The sequence below is a fragment of the Balaenoptera physalus genome, assembly GCF_965194825.1.
Source record: "Balaenoptera physalus genome assembly, chromosome: 1".
In the NCBI taxonomy this organism is placed as follows: Eukaryota; Metazoa; Chordata; class Mammalia; order Artiodactyla; family Balaenopteridae; genus Balaenoptera; species Balaenoptera physalus.
The window spans coordinates 9,624,521-9,648,200 of record NC_138882.1 but is presented as its reverse complement, the minus strand read 5'-3'; positions in this window follow the sequence as shown (position 1 = coordinate 9,648,200).

Here is a 23,680-nt window from a genome sequence, read left to right as displayed (position 1 = left end):
GGACACTTAAGATCTATTCTCTTAACAAGTTTCAAGTATATAATACAGTATTAATAACTACAGTCATCATGCTGTACATTAGATCCCTAAAACTTATTCAGCTTAAAACTGAAGACTTGTACTCTTTAACCTGTGTCTCTCCATCTCTCCCTCCCCTTAGCCCCTGGTGACCACCATTCTACTCTCTGTTTCTATGAGTTTGACTTTTTAAAAAAAAAGATTCCGCCTTTAAGTGAGATCATACAGCATTTGCCTTTCTCTGTCTGACTAATTTCATTTTGCATAGTGCCCTCAAGTTCCATCCATGCTGTCACAAATGGCAGGATTTCTATATATACCACATCTTCTGTATCCATTCATCCGTTGATGGGCACTTAGGTTGTTTCCATATCTTGGCTATTTTGAATTAAATGAAGCAATATGCATGGAAGTGCATATATCTCTTTGAGATCCTGTTTTCATTTCTTTTAGATATGTTCCCAGGAGTGAAATTGCTGGATTACATGGCAGTTCTATTTTTAATTTTTGGAGGAACCTCATACTCTTTCCCATAGTGGCTGCACCATTTGCATTCCCACCAACAGTGTAGGAGGGTTCCCTTTACTCCACATCCTCACCAGCACTTATCTCTTGTGTTTTTGATAACAGCCATTCTAACAGGTGTGAGGTGATAGCTCATTGTGGTTTTGATTTGAGTTTCCCTGATGATCAGCGTCGCTGAGCACTTTTCATGTACCTGTGAGCCACCGTCTTCTTCAGAAAGATGTCTATTTAGGTCCTTTAGGCAAAACCCATTTGCGATGTTGGAAGTCAAGGTACTGGTATCCTGAAACTTTACCAAATTCATTGATTAGCTCTAGTAGTTTTCTGGTGGCATCTTTAGGATTTTCTATGTGTAGTATCATGTCATCTGCAAAGAGTGACAGTTTTACTTCTTCTTTTCCAATTTGTATTGCATTTATTTCTTTTTCTTCTCTGATTGCCATGGCTAGGACTTCCAAAACTATGTTGAATAATAGTGGTGAGCGTGGACATCCTTGTTTTGTTCCTGATCTTAGAGGAAATGCTTTCAGTTTTTCACTGTTGAGAATGATGTTTGCTGTGGGTTTGTCATATATGGCCTTTATTATGTTGAGGTAGGTTCCCTCTATGCCCACTTTCTGAAGAGTTGTTAATCATAAATGGGTGTTGAATTTTGTCAAAAGCTTTTTCTGCATCTACTGAGATGTATTTTGTTGAGGGTTTTTGCATTTATATTCGTCAGTGATATTGGTCTGTAATTTTCTTTTTTCACCTCAATGTTCGTTGTAGCACTATTTATAGTAGCCAGGTCATGGAAGCAACCTAAATGCCCATTGACAGACAAATAGATAAAGAAGATGTGGTATATATATACAATGGAATATTACTCAGCCATACAAAGGAATGAAATTGGGTCATTTGTAGAGACATGGATGGACCTAGAGACTGTCCTACAGAGTGAAGTAAGTCAGAAACAGAAAAACAAATATCGTATATTAACACGTATATGTAGAATGTAGAAAAATGGTACAGATGAATCTGTTTGCAAGACAGAAATAGAGACACAAACGTAGAGAACAAATGTGTGGGCACCAATGGGGGAAAGGTGGGGTGGGATGAATTGGGAGATTGGGATTGACATATGTACACTAATATGTATAAAATAGATAACTAATCAGAACCTGCTGTATAGCACAGGGAACTCTACTTCACTTTGCTGTACGGTAGAAACTAACACAACTTTGTAAAACACTATACCCCAATAATAAAAAAAATTGTGGATTTTCATTTCAAAAAAACCCAAGATACTGGTAACCCTGGGGGTGTGGGGAAGGGGGAGACCATGACCAGAACAGGGAATTCTGGGTACTGGTTATATGGGGGTGTTCACTTTGTAAAAACTCATTAAACTCCACACTTAGGATTCGTACTCTTTTCTCTACATATGTTATATTTCAACACAAAATCTACTTAAAAAAAATACTAATCTGATCATGGCATGCTCCTATTTAACATTAGGCTTAGGACTAAAGGTCAACACTATTGCAGCACAACATTACAACCTTACTGTCACATCATGGCTCCAGCTTCATAAGGACCACACTTCCTTTCTGCATAGTTTCGGTTTCCTTCAATGAACGACGATCCTTCTCACCTCAGGGCCAGCTCCTGGGCTCATCCCTCTCCCTGGAGGTCTCTTTTCCTGCCCTTTGCCTGGTTCACTGCTTCTCACCTTTCAGATCTCGGCTTCAGCTGATTTTCATGTGGAGGCTTCCCTGACCCTCGAGCAGGTCATACCCTCCTGTTAAGCCTTCTGGCCTCTTCGCATCACCTGTAACCTTTGCTTCATTATCTGATCTAAACACAGTTCTCTCTCTTGTCGCTCTCTCTCCAATTAACTGCCCCAGAACCCACCAGCACCGTTAAGAAGGAAGTCTACCGTGTCCTTCTCGGGGTCTCCCCCTAAATGATCCAGGCACCCTGCAGGGCAGTCAAACCAAGGAGTTTACAAAGCAATGATTTATTAAAATACTTCATTATTCTATGATGCATGCCTGATTTTTTCTGTCAGTTGCTGTAGGTTTGATGTATCAACTGTAGATTTGTTAGATGATATTCTGTCTTGGGGTGGCTCAGTGTAGGCAGCTCTTTAATAATTTTCATCCCTAGATGATGATCCCGCAAATGAACAAAATGATCATATCTCACATTACATGTATGACATTGCATGATTCAGACGATCAGGTCTCAGTCTTCTGAGTCTTCTTATGCCAGAAAGGAGGAACATGCTCAGGAAATCTGATAGGAGGATGTTACAAAGATACAGGAAATAACTTGAAGGGAATCGCACAGGCCAAATGTGGGACAGTAATGAATTGTAAGCCACAGAAAAAATTAAAACCCAGGAGTAAGAACTGATAATAAATAGATTAATAAATGGGAGTAGGAAGGGCTCTTGTTCCAGCCCTCGGTGGAATGCTGAGTGCCAAATGGTAAACACAGAGAGGGCGTCGGGTTTGTAAAATTACCATTTCACAATCGCGGGAAAAGTGAGTTCAGGCAAGAAATGTCAACGGATGCTGAATCTAGGAGGAAACTTCAGATCAGAAGCACTGTATTTGCATAGTCAAAGTGTCTCTCCACAAACTGCTTATTAAATATACAGGAAACTATAGTAAAAATATGGTGGAGAAATTGGACAAAACCTTGACCAGGTGATCATAAGTAGCACCACCAAAGGGGACAAAATGGACACGATGTGCCTCGGGATGTGATACTTTGAGAGGGTCTCAGCATCGCTTATGTAGGACTCCTACGAGGACAACTGCCTGAACATGGTCATTTGGAAATACCCAACAAACCCCAAACGAGGAGCATTCTATTAAAAAAAAAGGCCTTGTATCCTTTAAATATGTCAGTGTCATGAAAGACTGTGGAACTCTTCCAGATTGGAGAAGATTAAAGAGTCATGACAATTAAATAGATATTTGATCTTAGACTTGACCCTGTACTGGAAGGGGAAAAAGGATATTAAAAAGGACATCTTGGGTCAATTGACAAAACTGGAATATAGACAGTAGATTAAAGTATTGCATCAATATTAAATTTATTTACATTGACAACATTGACAAGTCATCATCTTATTGTACCTTCCCAACTCCAGATGCAAACCACTCTGGTCCATCCTCCAAATACGTGGTTGCCAGAGTGTCTGCTTGAAATGATCATGCTGATATCTGCTCGCCTATGTTCATAACAGCGTGATTCACAATAGGCAAGAGGTGGAGGCAACCGAAATGCCCACAGACAGAAGACAGATAAACGAAATACACACAATGGAATATGATTCACCTTTAAAAAGGAAGGAAATCCTGTCACATGCTGCTAAATGGATGAATCTTGAGGACATTATGATAAGTGAAATAAGCCAGTTACAGAAAGACAAATACCATACGAGTCCACTGTTATGAGGTATCAAAAGTAATCAAACTCATAGAAACAGAAAGTAGAATCGTGGTTACCAAGAGCTGGGGGCAGGGAGGGGGAAAAAGGAGTTGTTGCTCAATGGGTATAGAGTTTCAGATTTGCCAGGTGAAAAACCTCTAAAGACCTGTTTCATATACTACTGAATTATATATATCAAAATGGTTAAGATGGTAAATTTTATGTTATGTGATTTTTACCACAGTAAAAAAAAAAATGAATGAGCATGTCATTCTTCTATTTAAAATTTCTTCATAGTTTTCTGTCACCTTTGGGCAAAATCAAAACCTCTTACGTTTCAAACAAGGTCTTGTATAATCTGGCTACCGTCTGCCTTTCATTCTCAGGCAGTTCACATCATTCTGGGTACGTCACATACAAGTAATTTCTTCAATTCACCATTTTCCCTCATTCCTTCTTGCTTTGCACATGAAGGACCCTCTGCCTGGATCAACCCCTCAGTTCTCGTCTACCTTCAAGATCAGGCTAAGCATCACTTTCTCTTGTGTTCTCTGAAACCCCTGGCTTGAGGTAGGACCCACCACGCCCTCCTCTCATTTCACCCCATATGTATTTCAACTTCACCTTCTACTGCAATATAATCATAGGATTCATTGCCTGTCCTCCAAATGGTATTGATCTTGAGAATAGAAAATGTGCATACTTGCTATTTCTGGATCTCTAGCCCTGGCAAGGTGCCTTATACATGGTAGCAGGTCAGTAAGTGCTTGTTGAATGAGTAAATGAATGCCTAGTCAAACTTAGATAAAGAATCTTGTTTCCTTTTAAACATCATAACATTTAAATATTTGTCAATATCGTAAAAGTTTTTAAACAAATACTCAAGGGTTATTCATAAAGGTTCCTGTAAGTATTTCTGTGAAACCAATATTCATTCTGCATCTTTTAGGGGAGTTAGCACATCCTCCATTGAATAAAGACTGGAGGGCGTGACAATCAAGGTGACTTGCTCTCCTCTAGCCAAGGAGTGGAGACATGACCCAAGCGAAGTCAATTTATCTCTGTATTTGTAGACTTTGGATCCTGAGCAGAATGACAAAGGAACTGAACATGGCTTTGCCCCAAATCACTATCCATCAGCTACTCTTCTGAGATCAACATACAGCAGTTATTTTTTGCCACAATAATATTATGTAACCAACTACTAGAAAACTCAGTTCCTTGAAAGAATAAGCATTTATTTGGCTCCTAAATCCACAGATCAGTGATTTAGGCTGGGCTCAGCTGAGTGGTTCTTCTCATCTTGGCTGATCTTGTCCATACGTCTGTCAAGGAGCTGGCTATTAAATGTGACAACAAGAACTGGACTATGGAGCTGTCATTCCCGATAGGCTCGCCCAGCGCATTCTCACGGTGATGACAGAGTAGTAGGAGCAAACAACACTACCGAGCAAACTCGCCAGGCTTCTGTAACGTGTGCTGACATCCCAAAACTGAGCCCAGAGTCAAGGACAGGGACAGAGAGCCCCATCTGTAGTGGGAGAGTACGCAAAGTTACACGAGAGGTGTAGATATAACGGGAGCCGGAGAATCCCAGCCAGTAAGGCTGTCTGTCTGGTACCTATACCAACCCAAAACCACTCCAGCTCCTCTGATTCTCCTCTTTCCTCGTTCTGGTTCTTTTCCCTTCCCTTCAATTCTGTGAGCTCTCCCATGCCCTCCAAGCTTTTTCCCTGTTTTAAGTTAAAGTTGATTTGGATTGCTTACCACCGAAGAACACTCACATAAGCTTTCTTGAAGTTCAATATAAATATGCTTACTATATATGCGGTTGTATTCTTTTATTTCCTTAGATTTCCTAAAACAGGAGTAAAAAATTATTTTCAGATCTGAGTGTCTCTGTTTTGGGGGCCTTTTTTTAACCTATAAATTCAAAATTGATTTTTGCACACTTCAACTTTCTATAGAATCAGCAGTTCAACAGTAAATTTAATGAGCATCTGGTATATTCATGATAGTGGTCCCTAATACTCTTATTTTCTCCACCATCATTTTTATCGTTTACCTTTAAAACTAATAAAAATATAAAATTATCTCCCTCGTTTGTTTAGGTGCTTGTTATCTGCCTTCCCCACAAGATGTGAGCCTAGTGAAAGCAGAGTCATTGCCTGTTTTGTTCACTATATTCTCAACATCTAGAACAGTGTCAGCACACAGGGAGTCTTAATAAATAGTTGTTCAATTGCCTTAAACTCACTTGGGTAGATTCAACATACAGTTTTTAAAAACAGTTGCTTTTAAGCAAATTTACCAACTCTCACAATTTTTTAATTTTCATTTTCTAACTCAACTGTAAATCAAAATTTTATTCTTGCCACCCTTAGGATTCCAGGGAAAAAAGAAACAGCTTCATTGTAGTTATCATAATGATTAATGGATTGGGGGCTCTAATCCCCACAAAGGTCAAGGAGGTGTGCTGATGAAGAATGGATATAAAAAAAAGCACAGAATAGGTAGTGAGATTATACGACTTTATTCCGAAGGCAAAAAATACTGAAACACAAACTCTGAAGTTGAGTATATTTGCTTTACCAAGAGGTTGGATTTGGTTTTTTCAATGACAGCCTTATGATAAAACTAGGAGACAAAATGAGGCTAAGACATAGTTAGTGAGTTTGAGATCGACATGTACACACTGCTATATTTAAAATGGATAATCAGCAAGGACCTACTGTATAGCACAGGGAACTCTGCTCAGTGTTATGTGGCAGCCTGGATGGGAGGGGAGTTTGGGGGAGAATGGGTACATGTATATGTATGGCTGAGTCCCTTTGCTGTGCACCCGAAACAATCACAACACAGTTAATCGGCTATACTCCAATATAAAATAAAAAGTTAAAAAAAACCCATCTGTGATACATTACAAAAATGGCTACAAATTCTTTTGTTCCGATATGTACACCCCTAAGCGCTGTGACTTCGTAGCTCCTCCTACTAAGAAAGATGGTATACATCTACATATTTTGAATCTGGGTTTGGCTGTGTGATTTGTTTCAGCCCATGAGACATCAGCATACATGATGCAAGCAGATGCATGAGAAGTGCTAGTGCATCAGGGTTTTCACCGTCTTGCTTTGTTAGAACCCCAAGACCACCAGGTGAAGACACCTCCTGGAGAATGAGACACCACAGGGAACAGAGACAGGTTGAATCAGCTGAGCACGCCCAACTCCCAATCAAACCAAGTTTCCCACTAAGGAAGATTCTAGAGAAGCTTCAAACAGGATTAACCAGTCCAACAATGGCCAGTCATGTGAGTGATATCTTTGTAGACTCTCCAGCCCTGGCCAAGCCAGCCCAGACCAAGAGAACTATCCAACAACTCACAGAATCACAAAAAATAATAAATGTTTAGAATTTTAAGCATTAAGTTTTGCTGTGGTTTGTTATACGCTAAAGCTACTATTCGTCTGAAATAGTAGTTCTTGACAAAAAGAGGGCTAAAAGCATCACCAGTACTAAGGCAGTGGGAAATCTTATAACTTGAAGTTAGAAATAAAATAAAATAGCTGGAAAAGTATAGTTATAAATTAAAGTGGGGTTTATAAGATGACTTTTAATGTTAAATTGTAGGGCTTCAGTTTCTTTGAGGAACTAATCAAAATATCCCTTTTTAAAAATAGTTAACTACATTTTAGTGAAAAAATGTATTGCACGTAAGAGACTGATATTATTGATAATTTTGCTAAGATGATTGCTAGCATCCACCATTTTACACTGGTATTGTTTTGTGATAACAGGCAGGATTTATTTTCTCAAGTGACCAAGAAGTCAGATTCTTCTCTTGGAAATGGTTCTAAAAGAGTGGCGTGATCAGGCAAAGGACTAAAATTTTTTTCCATTTTCCTACCCTATTTGGCAGGCCAAAAAATAAATTTAAAGTAATTTTCCAGTGTTTCAGTACAGAATATTAGCGTGACCATGTAGAATGTGAGCTGATACAATACACTAATAATACTTTCTGGGCTTTTCAGTCAAAGAACATCTTTCTCTCGTTTGTAGCTCAGAGAGATTTTATCATATGCTCTCTCATTGTAGCCTAGGAGGCCTCAGATAAGCTCCTCGTTTCCAACTGATAACTTTAGAAATTCTGATGACTTTCATCTGAGAAAGACAGGTAATAAAGAAATGTAACAGGATGTTCAAATGAAAGTTTTGACTGAGACAGAAGATATAATAGATGTGAAATTCCCAAACGCAATCATCATCTGCAAAATTTACAAAAGCTGTATTAAGAAATTGTTCCTGGAGTCTTGAACAATCCAGTGAGAATATGAAAGGCCCCGCAGAAAGAAGACCTATTTTGGGGATGATCACCTGTAGAGACAGCTGGTTGCCATGTGGGACTGGGGATGAGGGTGAGGGGTGATAGAGGTGGGGTGTAGGGGAGGCACTATTTCCCTCACCTCAAGCACAATGAAGGGGTTTCTCAGGACTCCAGGAAGAACTAGAATGTTCCTTGCTGTCGAGGGTCTTAGAGAACTTGCATTACCTCCCTCCTGGAGAGCCAACACAGATGGTACCTGGGCCACAGCCGTGCAGGTGGTTCCCCTGGACGAGATGTGGGCGAGGAAGAGGGAGCTGGTGTGGCCTCGGAGAACAAAAAGCTGGGGGTGAAGACTGCTCCTGGGAGCAGAGGAAGGCATTTCCAGAGGCCACTAGGAACCAAGGCGGACAGTGGCCCAGGCCACCAGGTGAAATGCAGAGGGGTCACCCAGCAGGAAACCGCTGAGGTTTCATGACGCACCCACCGGAACCAAAGTCAGCTTTACACCCATGCTGGGCTCCAAGGGTACACGGTCACCTCCCCAAGTTACCGTCTCCTAGAGGAATTTCCTGTGTTCTTACCATTCCTCTCTCTGAGCTCCAGCCTTGGAAGAGTCAGCTTTGGAAGGGGAGAGGCTCAGGGGGAGGAAATGGCAAAACAGAGTAGCTGCCAACCACTGCCCCCCACCCTGCTAGGTGCTTCCAAACAGCAGGAAAGTGGTTGCGGACATGGCATGAAGTTGAGTTCTGATGCCCTGTACATTCTAACATCTGGATTAAGACTGTTTATCACTTAAATCACTGGAGTAGCATAATGTAAGAGGGAGCAGAAGAGCAAAGGGCCTGCTGAAAATTTTATCTGGAGAAAAACGAAAAGATTACACGAGAAAACTTGCAATTTGAACATCACACGTCAGGCCTGTTTAACGTACTGATGATGCTAATAATGTTCTGTTTATAGATGCTATTGCGTGAATATGTTCTGTAAAAATGTAGATTTGAAGAGCTTCTAAGGAACTGTTGGTAAGTACAGTGACTTTTTCCCTATTCAACATTTATTATGGGCTTAATTGGGTCCCCCAAATTCATAGGAAGTCCTTTACTCCAGTTCTTCAGAATGTGAGTGGACTTGGAGACAGGGCTTCAAAGAGGCCATTAGGTTAAGATGACGTCATTCAGATGGGTCTTAATCCAATAACACTGGTATCTTTACAAGGAGAGGAGATTAGGACGTAGACATAAACAGAGGGGAAACCACGTGAAGACACAGGGTAAAAACAGCCATCTACAAGCCAAGGAGAAAGAACTCAGAGGAAGCCACTCTTGCCAACACCTTGATCTTTGAATTCTAGCCTCCAGAACTGTGAAAACAAAATTCTGTTATTTAAGCCCTAGGAAACTAATACAAGACTCTACACAGATCGGGAGAGAAGAGGGATTTGGTGGCTCAAGTACAAGGGTTCTAGTATTCATCACTGCTGTAACACCTTTGGCTCTGAAAAATATATTTAAGGCTCTTTGGAGCTTTCGTCAACTTTTTGTCATCACCCTTTGATTTTTTGAGCAGGAATCTTCTATGTTAATCAGTCAGGTGTAGCTATAGGGTGGGGCTTTCTTGGAGTCAAAATCAATACATCCTCCCGGGGCCAGATTGGAAATTTCATTCCTGCCTGATAAAAGAGAAATTAAGTTTGATATCATACAAAATTAGGGTTGTATTTTAATTCACAGTCTATTTCTTACTTGTTTCTAGTGTCTTGCCAAACATCTCAGAACAGTTCATGAATTGGAAGCAAGTTCAACTATTGCAGAAAACATTAAATGACATGGCTTGTCTATGATGAGAAAGGGTTTTCTAAATGCAGTTGGACATGTTATATAGCTATTGTTAAAAGATATAGCTCACTGAAACTAAAATCATTATGTTTTATAGGCATTAGCCAACATTCAATGGATTGTCTTTAATAAACTCATTTACCAGCCCAATTAGCTCATTAACTTAGAAATGCTTTTTTACATTAAATTATTCAGGAAATTCTACCAGAAATTTTACTAATTGCACACTATAGATATTGAAGTTCTTGTATAGGTTATAAAGTCAGCTGTAAAAACCTACCTTAAAATATTTTAAGCTAATTCTTTTTTTCCTTTTCCATTATGGTTTATTACAATATATTGAATATCCACTGGTCCCTGTGCTATACAGTAGGACCTTGTTATCTATTTTATATATAGTAGTTTGCATCTGCTAACCCTGAACTCCCAATGCATCCATCCCCCGCCTCTCCTCTCCCTTGGCAACCACAAGTCTGTTCTCTATGTCTGTGAGTCTGTTTCTGTTTCATAGATAGGTTCATTTGTGTTATATTTTACATTCAACATATAAATGATATCATATGGTGTTTGTCTTTCTCTTTCTGACTTACTTCACTTAGTATGATAATCTCTAGGTTCATCCAGGTAGCTGCAAATGGCATTAATTTCATTCTTTTTTTGTGGCCGAGTAATATTTCATTATATATATATATATATATATATATATATATATATATATATATATATATATACACACACATATATATGCCACATCTTCTTTATCCATTCATCTGTTGATGGGCATTTAGGTTGCTTCCATGTCTTGGCTATTGTAAGTAGTGCTGCTATGAACACAGGGGTGCATATATAGTTTTGAATTATAGTTTTGTTCAGATATATGTCCAGGAGTGGGATTGCAGGATCATATGGTGGCTCTATTTTTAGTTTTTTGAGGAATGTCCATACTGTTCTCCATAGTCGCTGCCCTAATTTACATTCCCACCAGCAGCGAAGAAGTGTGCCCTTTTCTGCACACCCTCTCCAACATTTATTTATAGACTTTTTATTGATGGCCATTCTGACTGGTGTGAGGTGGTACCTCACTGTAGTTTTGACTTGCATTTGTCTAATAATTAGCGATGTTGAGCATCTTTTCATGTTAAGCTAATTCTAATTCCACTTCCACAATGTGGTTTAACCAGGAACTTATACAAGTACTTAAGCAGATACACAGCTATATATTTTTTGGGGGGGGAGGGAGAGATATACATGATACTTGGTGGCATCCTTGTTGATACTTGCATGCAAAAATGCAAAGCTATAGACAGCAAATAGTCAAGTTAAGCTCTTAAATTTTCACATAGAATGGCAACTCCTTCAGTCAAATGTCATCTACCTGGAGATGGAAGTAGAAAATCACCATTATTATCAATAATATTATACTATTCATAGGTATGACTATAATTGTGGACAATACATGGAAAATGAGATTCCTCACTATAAGACTGTGGGTAAGTTTCTTCTCTGTACCTACTTTCTTTATCTGCACAATGGGAATAAAAGCACCTATCTCATAGGGTTCTGAGAATTAATAAGTAAATATATATAAATACAAATGAGTACATACTACTATATGCAAAGCATTTCTCCAGATAAGGAAATGAAAAGATGAACAATAATCTCTGACCTTAAGGAGACCCTCCATGCTTACAGTACATTGTTTGCAGAGAAGGCTCCAATTAATGGCTTTCCTGTCTCCACACCCTTTGTAAAATACCTTTGAAGTGCCTCCTATTAAGAGGCGGAATTTATTTCCTTACCTTTCAATCCAGGCTGGATGTGTGACTTGTTCCAGCCAACAGAAAGTGGTGGAAGTGAAAGTGTGGCAGTTCTGAACCCAGCTTCAAGAAGCTTCTCACGCTTCCACTCCCTCTGGTTCCTTTGTCTTTGCCATGAGAACACACCTGCAATCCTCCACTGGAAAATGTGAGATCCACAGCCTACTTATCTACTGTTGCTGTAGTTGTCAGCCAGCCAGCTCTGCACATAAGACCAAGTCCATCCTAGACAAGACAGACCACAGCCAACTGCAAGCTGAAAGTAGACCCATGAGCAAGCCCAGCTAAAAGCAGCCTAACAGGACCTAGATTAAGAGTGAGTTCAGAAGACACCAACTGATGCATAGACTAGTCATAAACACAATAGTACAATAAGTCCCCTACGTATGAACCTTCAAGTTGCAAACTTTCAAAGATGTGAACATGCTTTTGCATGTCCAATCACGTAAGGTAGTTCACGTGTCTGGCTTGCATTGTCACATGTGTGCATCCTCTACAAATGGTTGTGCTTTTGTGTACTTTACTGTACAGTACTGTACAGAGTATAGTACCTTTATTTCAAGCCCAGGATGTCCAGAAGCAAGTGTAAAAGCAGCAGTGATGTAGTTGGTACTGTACTGTACTTTTCAAGGTATTGTACTGTAAGGTTAAAAATGTTTTATTTCTTGTGTTTGTTTTTTGTGTATTATTTGTGTGAAAAGTATTGTAAACCTATTACAGTACAGTACTATATAGTCGATTGTGTTAGTTGGGTACCTAGGCTAACTTTGCTGGACTTACAAACGAATGGACTTACGAACATGCTCTCGGAATGGAGCTCATTCGTATGTAGGGGACTTACTATAAATGGTTTGGGGTGGTATGTTGTACATGAATAGCTAACCAATATAACATCCATTGCCAACTAAGTTTCAACCTTTATCTCAAGAACATGATCTGATTATAATCCCCCAAAACCAGCGCTTTTATTTGGTACGTGCAGAATCTAAATTATTATTGAAGTCTTGTGGAGTTTGTGTTTTCTTTGAAGGCTACTCCATGCAGAGACGGGAGATCAATGATTATCTTTAGTCAAATCCTGCTTAAAAATACATTACGTTTGGCCAGCAGCAAAAACAGTGCTTTTTAAGTCTTGGGATATGATTATCTTTAGGAGCTACACATATTCTTCAATATACTACATTCCTGCCAATTCCTACTATCGTAATCGGTCCAATTTACACTTAAGTTATTTGCCTGGTTCTAGGGAGGGATATTTCAGGTTGCAGTCCCTGGTGTAGATTGTGACTGTAGGCTCTTTTTTAAAAATGCAGTGCATCTCTCAGTCAACATACTAATGGGAATTCTAACCAATGCAATAAGGCAAGAAATTAAAGGTACACAGACTGAAAAGGAAAAAAATAAAACTGGCCCAATTTGCATATGACATAAAAATCTACATAGAAAATACCAAGGAGGGCTTCCCTGGTGGCGCAGTGGTTGAGAATCTGCCTGCCAATGCAGGGGACACGGGTTCGAGCCCTGGTCTGGGAAGATCCCACATGCCGCGGAGCAGCTAGGCCCGTGAGCCACAGCTACTGAGCCTGCGCGTCTGGAGCCTGTGCTCCACAACAAGAGAGGCCGCGATAATGAGAGGCCCACGCACCGCAATGAAGAGTGGCCCCCACTTGCCGCAACTAGAGAAAGCCCTCGCACAGAAACGAAGACCCAACACAGCCATAAATAAAATAAATAAAATAAAAATTAAAAAAAAAAAAAGAAAAAACCAAGGAATCTATGAAAAAAACTTCTGGAACTACTAAATGAGTTTAGCAAGGTTGCAAGACACAAACATGAGGAGACTGAGATTAAAAACACAATGCTGTATATAATCACTCAAAAAAAGAGAGAAATACTTGGGTATAAATCTAACAAAACTTGTATGCTGAAAACTACAAAATTCTGATGGAAGAAATCAAAGAGAACCTAAATAAGTGGAAATACATACTGTTTTCATAGATTAGTAGACTCAACATAGTAAAGGTGTCAATTCTCCCCAAATTGATCTATAATTTTATAATTTCTATCTAAAAGTCAGCAAGATTTTTTTCATAAATATAAACAAGTTGATTTTAAAATTTATATGGAAAGGCAAAGGAATTAGACTAGCTAATACAGTTTTGAAAAAGAAGAATAAAATGGGAGGAAACAATCAACCCAATAGTAAGTCTTAATATATAGTTATATAATTAAGACAGTATAGTGTTAATGGAGGGATAAATGCATAGTCAATGGAACAGAATAGAGAACCCAGAAGTAGACTCACACATAGATGGAAAGATAATTTTTGAGGAACACAGGAAGGATTGTGAGTAGGGGAATGATTCCTTTCAACCAATGGTGCTGAAGCAATTGGTCATCCACAGGCAAAGAAAAAAGAAAAAAAAAAAAAACCTTGGACCTAAGCCTCACACTTTATATAAAACTTTACTCAGAGTGGATCATAGATTTAAATGTAGAGCATAAACTTATAAACCTTTTAGAAGAAAATGTAAGAGAAAATCTTCAAGACTCATAGCTAGGTACAGCATTTTTAGATGTGACACCAAAAACATAATCTATAAAAGAAAAAAATCGATACATTGGACTCCATTAAAATTAAAGATCCTGTCAAAAGAATAAAAAGACAAGCTGTGGACCAGGAGAAAAATATTTGCAAACCACAGATCCAACAAAGGATTTGTATCTAGAATACAAAGGGAGTCATGGCTTTGCACAGTAGTGTGAAACCATAAAAAAGACCATGCAAGTTAAAACCATACAAAGCAACCTTAACAGTCAGTGGGAAGAGGTATAGTTGTTCCATGACTTTAAATATTTTTGTCAAAACCTTAAAAACTTTCTTAGTTTTGGTAATAAATACAGGAAAATTTTACAAGTAGAAAAACATTTCTTTAGTACATTTTAATTTAAAGCATTAGAAACACTGATAAAGTTTTAGTACTAAGTTAAAGGCTACCAGGTGTGTGACAAATATACTATATCCCCTCTTTGTCCCTGGAAGACTTCCTTAGTTGGTCACTGCACATCACACCTGACCTTGTATCTTTTTCCACACTTGTTTCCGGTAGTCATTTTAACCTGAGTTGGCACTTGAGGTGAAAACTATGGCATTATTATATTTAAAAAAAATTTTATTGGAGTATAGTTGCTTTACAGTGTTGTGTTAGTTTCTGCTGTACAGCAAAGTGAATCAGCTATATGTATACATATATCCCCTCTTTTTTAGATTTCCTTCCCATTTAAGTCACCACAGAGCAATGAGTAGAGTTCCCTGTGCTATACAGTAAGTTCTCATTAGTTATCTATTTTATACATTGTAGGGTATATATGTCAATCTCAATCTCCCAATTCATCCTAACCCTCTTTTCCCCCTTGGTGTCCATACGTTTGGTCTCTACATCTGTGTCTCTCTTTCTGCTTTGCAAATAAGTTCATCTGTATCATTTGAAAACTAAGGCATTATTAATTGCTAATAGTGAATAGAGAAAAAGTTATCAATTTGGACTGTGGGTGAGGTCAGATTGACTTAAAGAAATGAAATGTCTGATAATAAAATATCTCATAACTGACGGAGGCCAACTCTGAACTAGGTGTAGTGGATGCTGTTGATGGCCCACCAGTGTCCCCTTGGCTACCTGAGTTTTCTTGCACCTGCGGACAACCCCCAACTCCCTGACATGTTCCCACCGTAGGTCCCTGCATCTTCGCCTTTCCCTGCTGGAGGGTTTTGTCCAGTGATACTGAAACTTGCTCAGCTGTAAAAGCTAAACCAAAGTTTCAGAGAGCTAAACCCTTGGGAGGCAACCTTCAATCACTGGGGTTGGGAGTGGTAGAGAAGTGTCCCAGCCTGTCCTCTGGTGGGAGGGTCCTGATGTTTGTCTCACAAGGTCTCTGAGAGGGTCTCCAGCAAAACTGAACCCCTCTTACTTTTATTGGCTCTTCTCCCTTCCCTGTATCACTTGCCTACCTTCCTAACATGTCTCCCGGTCTTACTTTCCAAATAATCTATCTGCCTCTAAGTCCTTGTCTTAGAGTTTCCTTTTATAGGAGCCCAAATTAAGATTCCAGGTTGACAAACTATTACAAGAACCATTTTATAGGCAGATAATTTTTATAATCAACATTACTTTTAATGTCTATAAGGGAGTCATTGATTTTACTACACAGATTTTAGAGTTGGAAGGACCAGTGGTAGATCCTATTTTTGGTCACTATTATTCATTAACAGCCCTACTCTGTTGAACTCAGGAGTGGCCATGTGACAGGCTTTGGCCAATGAAATGTGGGTGGAAGTGACATGTATCACTTTCTAACAAAGGCTTTATGAGCTAGCTCATGGTTTTCCATCTCTCTCTTCCCTCTGCCTAAGGCAGTCAAAGTTCCAACTGAAGCTACTCCATCATCCTAAGCCCAAGAGTGAAGATGATAGAGGTGGGACACGACCTCACCTGACCTACAGTGAACACATACAATCAATAAAAAAATAGACATTTTTCTTGTAAATTACTGAGGTTTTGGAGCAATCTGTTGCCACAGCATAATTTAAGCTAAATTGACTAATAAAGGAGAGTTAAAGATAATTTAGTCCAGTGGTCCCCAATCTTGGTTAATCATAAGATTTGCTAGGGAACATTTTACATATAGAGATTTAAAAATTCTTATTCTCATTCCATACGTTGGGGGCAGAAAGTAGACTGTATCACATAAATACTTGTGTAGCAAAGTTTGTGGCAAAAACATGTTGATTGCTAGGATAGATGAATCACTTTTCACACTTCAAGGTAAGGATATCCTAGTGGGGACAAGGGGGTTATATTATTTGATACTGTTTTCTTTCATCAGATGTTCTGTTCCAACCCCATTGTATAAAGAGATTGAAAAAAACGTATCTCTTTAGATTGCTCTGAATTTTGGAGGGATGGGGGGTGAGGGAGTGGATTTTTCTATTATGTCATGGTGGAGAAAAAGTATATCCCATATTCTTGAATCCTCAGGCTCATTGAGAGGCTGCTTCCTGAGTTCTTGGAGCCCCCAGATGAAGAGCTCGGTGGTCACAATTATAAACTATAATGAAATCTGGGATTTACTTTGTCTGCTTTTTACAATAACTTGTCAGCTTTTTGAAGATTATTAAATAATTAAATGAGTGAAGTAAGTCAGAGAAAGAGAAATATTGTGTAACATCACTTATATGCGGAATCTAAAAAGAAATGATACAAATGAACTCATTTACAAAACAGAAACAGACTCACAGATTAGAGAACGAATTTATGGTTACTGGGGGGAGGAAGCATGGGGGAAGGGATAGTTAGGGAGTTTGGGATTGACATGTACACTCTGCTCTATATAAAATGGATAACCAACAAGGACCTACTGTATAGCACAGGGAACTCTGCTCAATGTTATGTGGCAGCCTGGATGGGAGGCGAGTTTGGGGGAGGATGGATACCTGTAATATATATATGGCTGAGTCGCTTTGCTGTGCACCTGAAACTATCACAACATTGTTAATTTGTTATACTCCAATATAAAATAAAAAGGGTAAAAAAAAAGTATAAATTTTTAAACATTGATTTCTTGGGAACTAATATAGTACTTAGCACATAGAAAATGCCCAGTAAATTTTTATTTTTTTTATTTTTTTTATTTTTGGTTGTACTGGGTCTTCGTTGCTGTGCGCAGGCTTTCTCTTGTTGCGGAGAGTGGGGTTTACTCTTTGTTGCGGTGCCCGGGCTTCTCATTGCGGCGGCTTCTCTTGTTTCAAAGCATGGGCTGTAGGTGCGTGGGCTCCGGTAGTTGTGGCTCGTGGGCTCTATAGCACAGGCTCAGTAGTTGTGGCACTCAGGCTTAGTTGCTCCGCGGCATGTGGGATCTTCCCAGACCAGGGATCGGACCCGTGTCCCCTGCATTGGCAGGTGGATTCTTAACCATTGCGCCACCGGGGAAGTCACCCCAGTAAATGTTTTTCTTAGAGATTTACTGAGAGCTGCCATACAGTAATCCCTTCCCTCCAATGAGTAATGGTAGCTTATTTTCCCATCTCATTCCATCATCTAAGTCCATCTTAAAACACTGGATTTGGAGAAGATCTTTTGGGAGGCCTACACCGTTGGCATCTTTCTCCTGTTCTGGCTGCCTCGTGTGGGTTCTTTATACTTAGAATCTGAGGAAAGCTGTGGATGTAGCTAGGTAAAGAATGAAAAAAACTTTCAAAGAATAATCTTGTCTACACATTAGCAATGAGGAGGGACTCCTCAAAACCAAGTTTAATGTGACACATTCCAAAGAGGAAACTTCATATTTCTTTTCACTTCGGGTAGGCATAAACCTAGGACAGGTGCCCTCAACCCCTGCCACCTCACTGCCTCAGGCAAATTCCTTGATTCAGTTTTATCTTTCATAAAAATAGTATGTCTGTGGGGAAAAGTGAGGGTTGAGGTATTAAGCAACACACTATGATGTTGTAATGTTAAAAATATGTACTTCAGACTGTGGTTTGACATTTGAAGAGCCTATGGTGAAAAGCTTGAGAAGGTGGTAGAAATCAATCTAACGCTTCTTCCTTTGTCCTGCAGTGAAGAAAAACACAGTTCCCATTCCTTTGGTAAAACTACTTTGAAACAAGCGGTTTGTTAGGAGTGTGAATGAAATTTACCACTGTCTTAAAAAAAACAATCTAAAAAAAACCAAAGCAAAAAACCCCATCCCAATTTAGCCCTAAGTCATGTAGGCACTGAGGCACAACTGTTTTAAGAATAGGCATGTATATTGAACTTCTCCTCACAGATCCTCCTGTGAATTAAGCTCTGATTTCTCATTTTGGGATCTCACTTAAGCTGGTTGAACACTAGTGGGTTAAATTGCTGAACTCGCTTTGTCGTGGTGTTCTCATTTGGATATGACCCAGGGCAGTGCTTTGCAGATTTTTATACCAACCAAACTGTTTCCATTTGGGTGCCCATAGAAACAGATTTTGAGACAGTTTCCTAGAGTAAAATAATTTATTTGAGAAATGTAGCAAACACAAGTAAGGAAATGGGAAGAGAGATGGGGAAGGAAAGGCAGCCAATAAGAGGTTCATTATCAAGTCAGTTACTACCAATGTCCACTGACGCATAATCCCAGGGGGAAAATGGTATAAAATACACACCTCCGAGATCTCCCACTTCAGAGATGAGGGGTATATATTTGTATTGTATCTGTATTAGTCAGCTTGGGCTGCCATGACAATATACCATAGGTTGGGTGGTTTAAATAATAGGAATTTATTTCTTATAGTTCTGGAGGCTGGGAAGTCCAAGGTCAAGGTGCAGGACAGTTCAGTTCCCCAGTGAGGGCCCTCTTCGTGGCTTGCAGGTGGCTGCTTTCTCCCTGTGTCCTTACATGCAGAGAGCAAGGAGGGAAAGCAAACTCTCTGGTATCTGTCCTTATAAGGTCAATAATCTGATCATGAGGACTCGACCATCAAGACGTTATCTAAACCTAATTACTTCCCAAAGGCCCCATCTCTAAATATTGTCACATTGGTGCTTAAGGCTTCAACATATGAATTTTTGGTGGGTGGGATACTACACAGACCATAGTAATATCTCTAATTTTCTATCTCTATCATTTCTGTGTATCTACATCCTCTCTCACCCTCTCTCTGTCTCTCTCCCTCTTTCTTCCTTGCTCTAGGGGGCTGAATATTAGTTCCTCACTCCCATCAGTCATGGGTTGAGGGCTGCTTTAGGGGGTTGATTCCAGGAACGTCCAGCCTACTGTTTGCTTAGGCAGAGCAGACTCTCAGTAGCTTCAGAGAAAAGCCCTCAGGCAGTGAAATTCAGACAGGTCGGTGAAAGTTGGCCCATAGACACCGAGGGTACCAGCATCAGTTTTTACAGCTGGGGACGTATCCCACATCTACTATGGTAACCATTTGGTTTCTGAGATGGCTTTCCTATGTTACTCAAAGTGTGAATCTTTTAAAAAGTTTTATGTTTCAAGATACAAATAAATGTAAAATGTGAATTTTTTTCCATAATATATTTGGCATTAATTATAAATTAAAAATTATGTTTAAAATAACAGTTGAATAACTTAACCTTTTCCTCCAACACAAAAATTCTTTAAATGAAAGAGAATGTCTTAGACTGGTTTCCTTTGAAAGCAGAGGCTAAGACAAGTTCTTTCATGCAAGTAGTTTATTTGGAGACTAACTGCAGGGGCCAGAAGGGAAGGCTAGGGGCATGAAATAAGGAAGGAGGGAAAGCCAAGTAAGGATGAGTTACCAAGTTGGCTATTGCTGTACGTTGACTGGTGCTTGATCTTGCCGGGATCTTTTGAGGAACCTATGAAATGCCTCTCAGAACTGTCTAACCAGGGATCAGTTTATGAAAGAACTATGCTGGGGCACAGAAGAATTGCGTACATGGTAGAAATGTTTGAATTAGCACTTGTGTGTATCATGGAAGGTCTGAGTGATAAAATCTGAGGTTGCAGCACTTACTAAAGGAGTCACCTAGGATTCCTGCTTCTCTCCTATGGAGGATCAGCTTTTAGGTTGGGCTGGACTGGGAAATTTCTTTCTTTGCAGAGACGGGTTGGGTAGAAACTTAGAGAATGAAATTTTCAGGTTAGAATAGAAAACACACTTCTAGTAGCTGGTTATAGGCATTTTTTTTTTTGGATCGCATTGTAAAGGGCAAAACATCTCCTTAGGAAACAGTGAGAGAGAACTTGTTTTGAATCTGAATTCTGAGAGATAGTAGACGTAGAGCCTGTATTAATGCTCTCATATGAGAAATTGCCCACAACACATACATGCATGGGAGAAGAACAGCATTGGTCAGGAAAAAAATGGGCAAAAAAAGAAAAGTAAACAGAGGTAAGAGGCTAGGGGCTTCATTAATTACTAGTGAGGGGATTCAATATTAGAATCTCATTGTTTATTTACAGTTTTTAAAAATAATTATACTAATGCATAAACAGTAACCTCTTTAATTTCAATTTCATAATATTGAGTTCGGTTATTCTCAACCATTTTCATTTTTTCCCCTTAAATTCCCAAGACAAAGAATATCTCCCGATACAATGAAATATAGATATCTGGACTGAGTTGAACTTAGATGACAATCACAGTCAAGATTCTGGAGCTCAGAATGGGCAAACCAGGTAAGCAATGCCATTTTTAGAATGTTGTTTTAATGAGGCTTATTCCTGTCTGGTTTGGCTGCATTTTACATACGCAATCACCTGGCTGGGAGTAAGAAGAGTTATTGTCATGACAACCAGGACTGACTGACTTGCCTTTCAGAAATGGTAAAAATTCAGCATGTTTGTAGCTGATACCTGTAGTTGTCAATGACTTTCTAGAAGGTCATACAGTTTTGGCAAATGGTTCCTAGTGGTGTGGAAAGACCACAGGACAGGGAAAAACGTGAGTTAAGTTGTAGTCATTATGCCTCTTTATGAGCCAAATGTGGAGGCCTCAGGCAAATCTGTTGGGGCCTCTGTTTCTTAATCCATTTGACAGGAAGCTGTAGGCTAGATTATATAGTCTTCAGGCTTGTTCGCAAGTTCTAAATTTCTCTAATTCCATAGGTTTATATATTGTTAGCACATGGAACAAGATAATCACTCCATAATCGTGTCATCACTTTTAAACATTTTGTGAATTCTCTTTTTATCTTACCTTCAGAACAGAGAGCATACTCTCCAGATTAAAAAAGAACAACTCAAAACTCTTGGGGGTTAAAAATAATCCATAAAGAAAAATGATTCTAAAATGTTTTCGAGCAATTGCAGTTTAACAGTCTGCAAGTACATATAATTTTTCAAGGTAATAGACTTGAATGGTTCAACTCATTTGATACACATATGAACACTGGAATTTTTTAAACGTCAAAGCCTGTACTTCAAAGAGCAGTTGATTATTTTGATTATCGATCACAATAGTAATGTGAACGGACTCTGTGAATTTGTTCTTTGTCCTACCTCGCCGTGTAGGCTGGCAATCGATTTTAGCTATCATTTATATAATAGCTATCTAACTCGTGTTTGTTGTGCAATATAAAGCAATGTTTCATAATGAAGAGTTTTGTCTGTTTCGTGTTCAAGTGCCTTATCTCTTCCATCAGTTGAAAAGCCAGCTGTGATAGTATGGTTGCCATTGTCAGACCGCCTCTTTGTTCTAAAAAATAGATTGACTCACATTAAGATGTTTTCCTGCTCAAAGCAGTTTGAGAGAACTTTAACATAACACTTAGTCATTGCCCTTTTCGCAATCCTTCCTTCCTCAGCTTCTAATTAGGCCCCATGGGTAACTGGAGTCATCATTTCCTTGGAGAGACGGCACACAGTACCAACCTGTTGGTTTCTTGATATGGAGACCCAAAGATGGACTTGCTTCTTTTGGTCCATATGTCTATGGTCTTTTTAATCTGTTCACTCTTTCATCTTTATCTCCTATTCTTCTCTTTCTATTCCCTGCCATTCCCTTAATCTAATACCATTCATCAGGTTTCCTGACATTTCCCTTTCCATTCCTTTAAATATTCCTAGACTTTCATCTGAATTCATATGCTTATCTTTATTTATTCTCACTTTACTTATAAACACATGCCTTCATGACCGTGGCAGGCTTCAGGGGCATGCAATCTGTGCATTTACATGGGCCCTGCACTCAGAAGGCCACATGCTTGGTTTAATGCTCTGCTGTTGCCACCTTGAAGTTTTCAATAAGCTTTGAACAAGGATCTCTGCCTGTTCTTTTTGCTCTGAGCTCCACAGATTGCATAGCTGCTCCGATTGTAGCTCTTTTGTTCCCTTCTAGCTGGGTAAGTGGTTTTTGTTTTAGTTCATCTCTCATCCTTTTTCACTCCTCATCATTTTTTTTTCACTTATTGACTTCCTGTGGTATGTCCTTTTGACTGCTATTTTAATATAGCCATATTTAGCTCTGTTTATTTCTTACATCCTTCAGGAACATTTAACATTATATAAAAATTGTATATGGTCAACTTTTGATTAGCCACCCTGACTAAGGGAGAAGGCAGTGAGAGAATCAATGAAGATTGCAAGTCATACAGGCAGTAATCATTCTGCAGAGCATTGTATGGTTTTCACCTTCTGGAAATTTACCTTTTTATTCATGTTTGCCCAGGTTAATTGGTTTGCACTCCCTGAATACACAGTAATTGGTGGTTGGGGGAACCTCTTAAGTGGCATAGGCTAGCTAACCTGAGGTTAGATATCTGTGCTAAAAAAGGAGATTGATTGTTTTCGTATTTTATGTTCTTAGATATATAAAAAATGATTTTTGTGTGTGTGTGGTTTTCACAGGTTTACTTGAGGAGGTTAGCAGGATGTAAAGACTTTTCTAATAATATTCAGACACCGTTTTTGGTTTCGACAAACCAAATGACCTATTCTTATCTTCTTGCCTGGTGGCAGTTTGAGTCACTTTACTTTGTGATGTCATCTGCCCGGAAGCATTTACATAGTTATTAAGCATTTAAATAATTATGAAGCATTTAAATAACTATGAAGCCCCCAGGTTGACCCAGCTGCCCAAGTATGTTATCTTGTTATTTTTTTTAAAAAAAACCTTTTTATATCACATATTATGTGCCAGTCACTGTTCTAGGCACTTTAAAAGTACAAACTCATTTAATCCTATGAAATGGGTACTATTAATTATCCCCATCCTATAA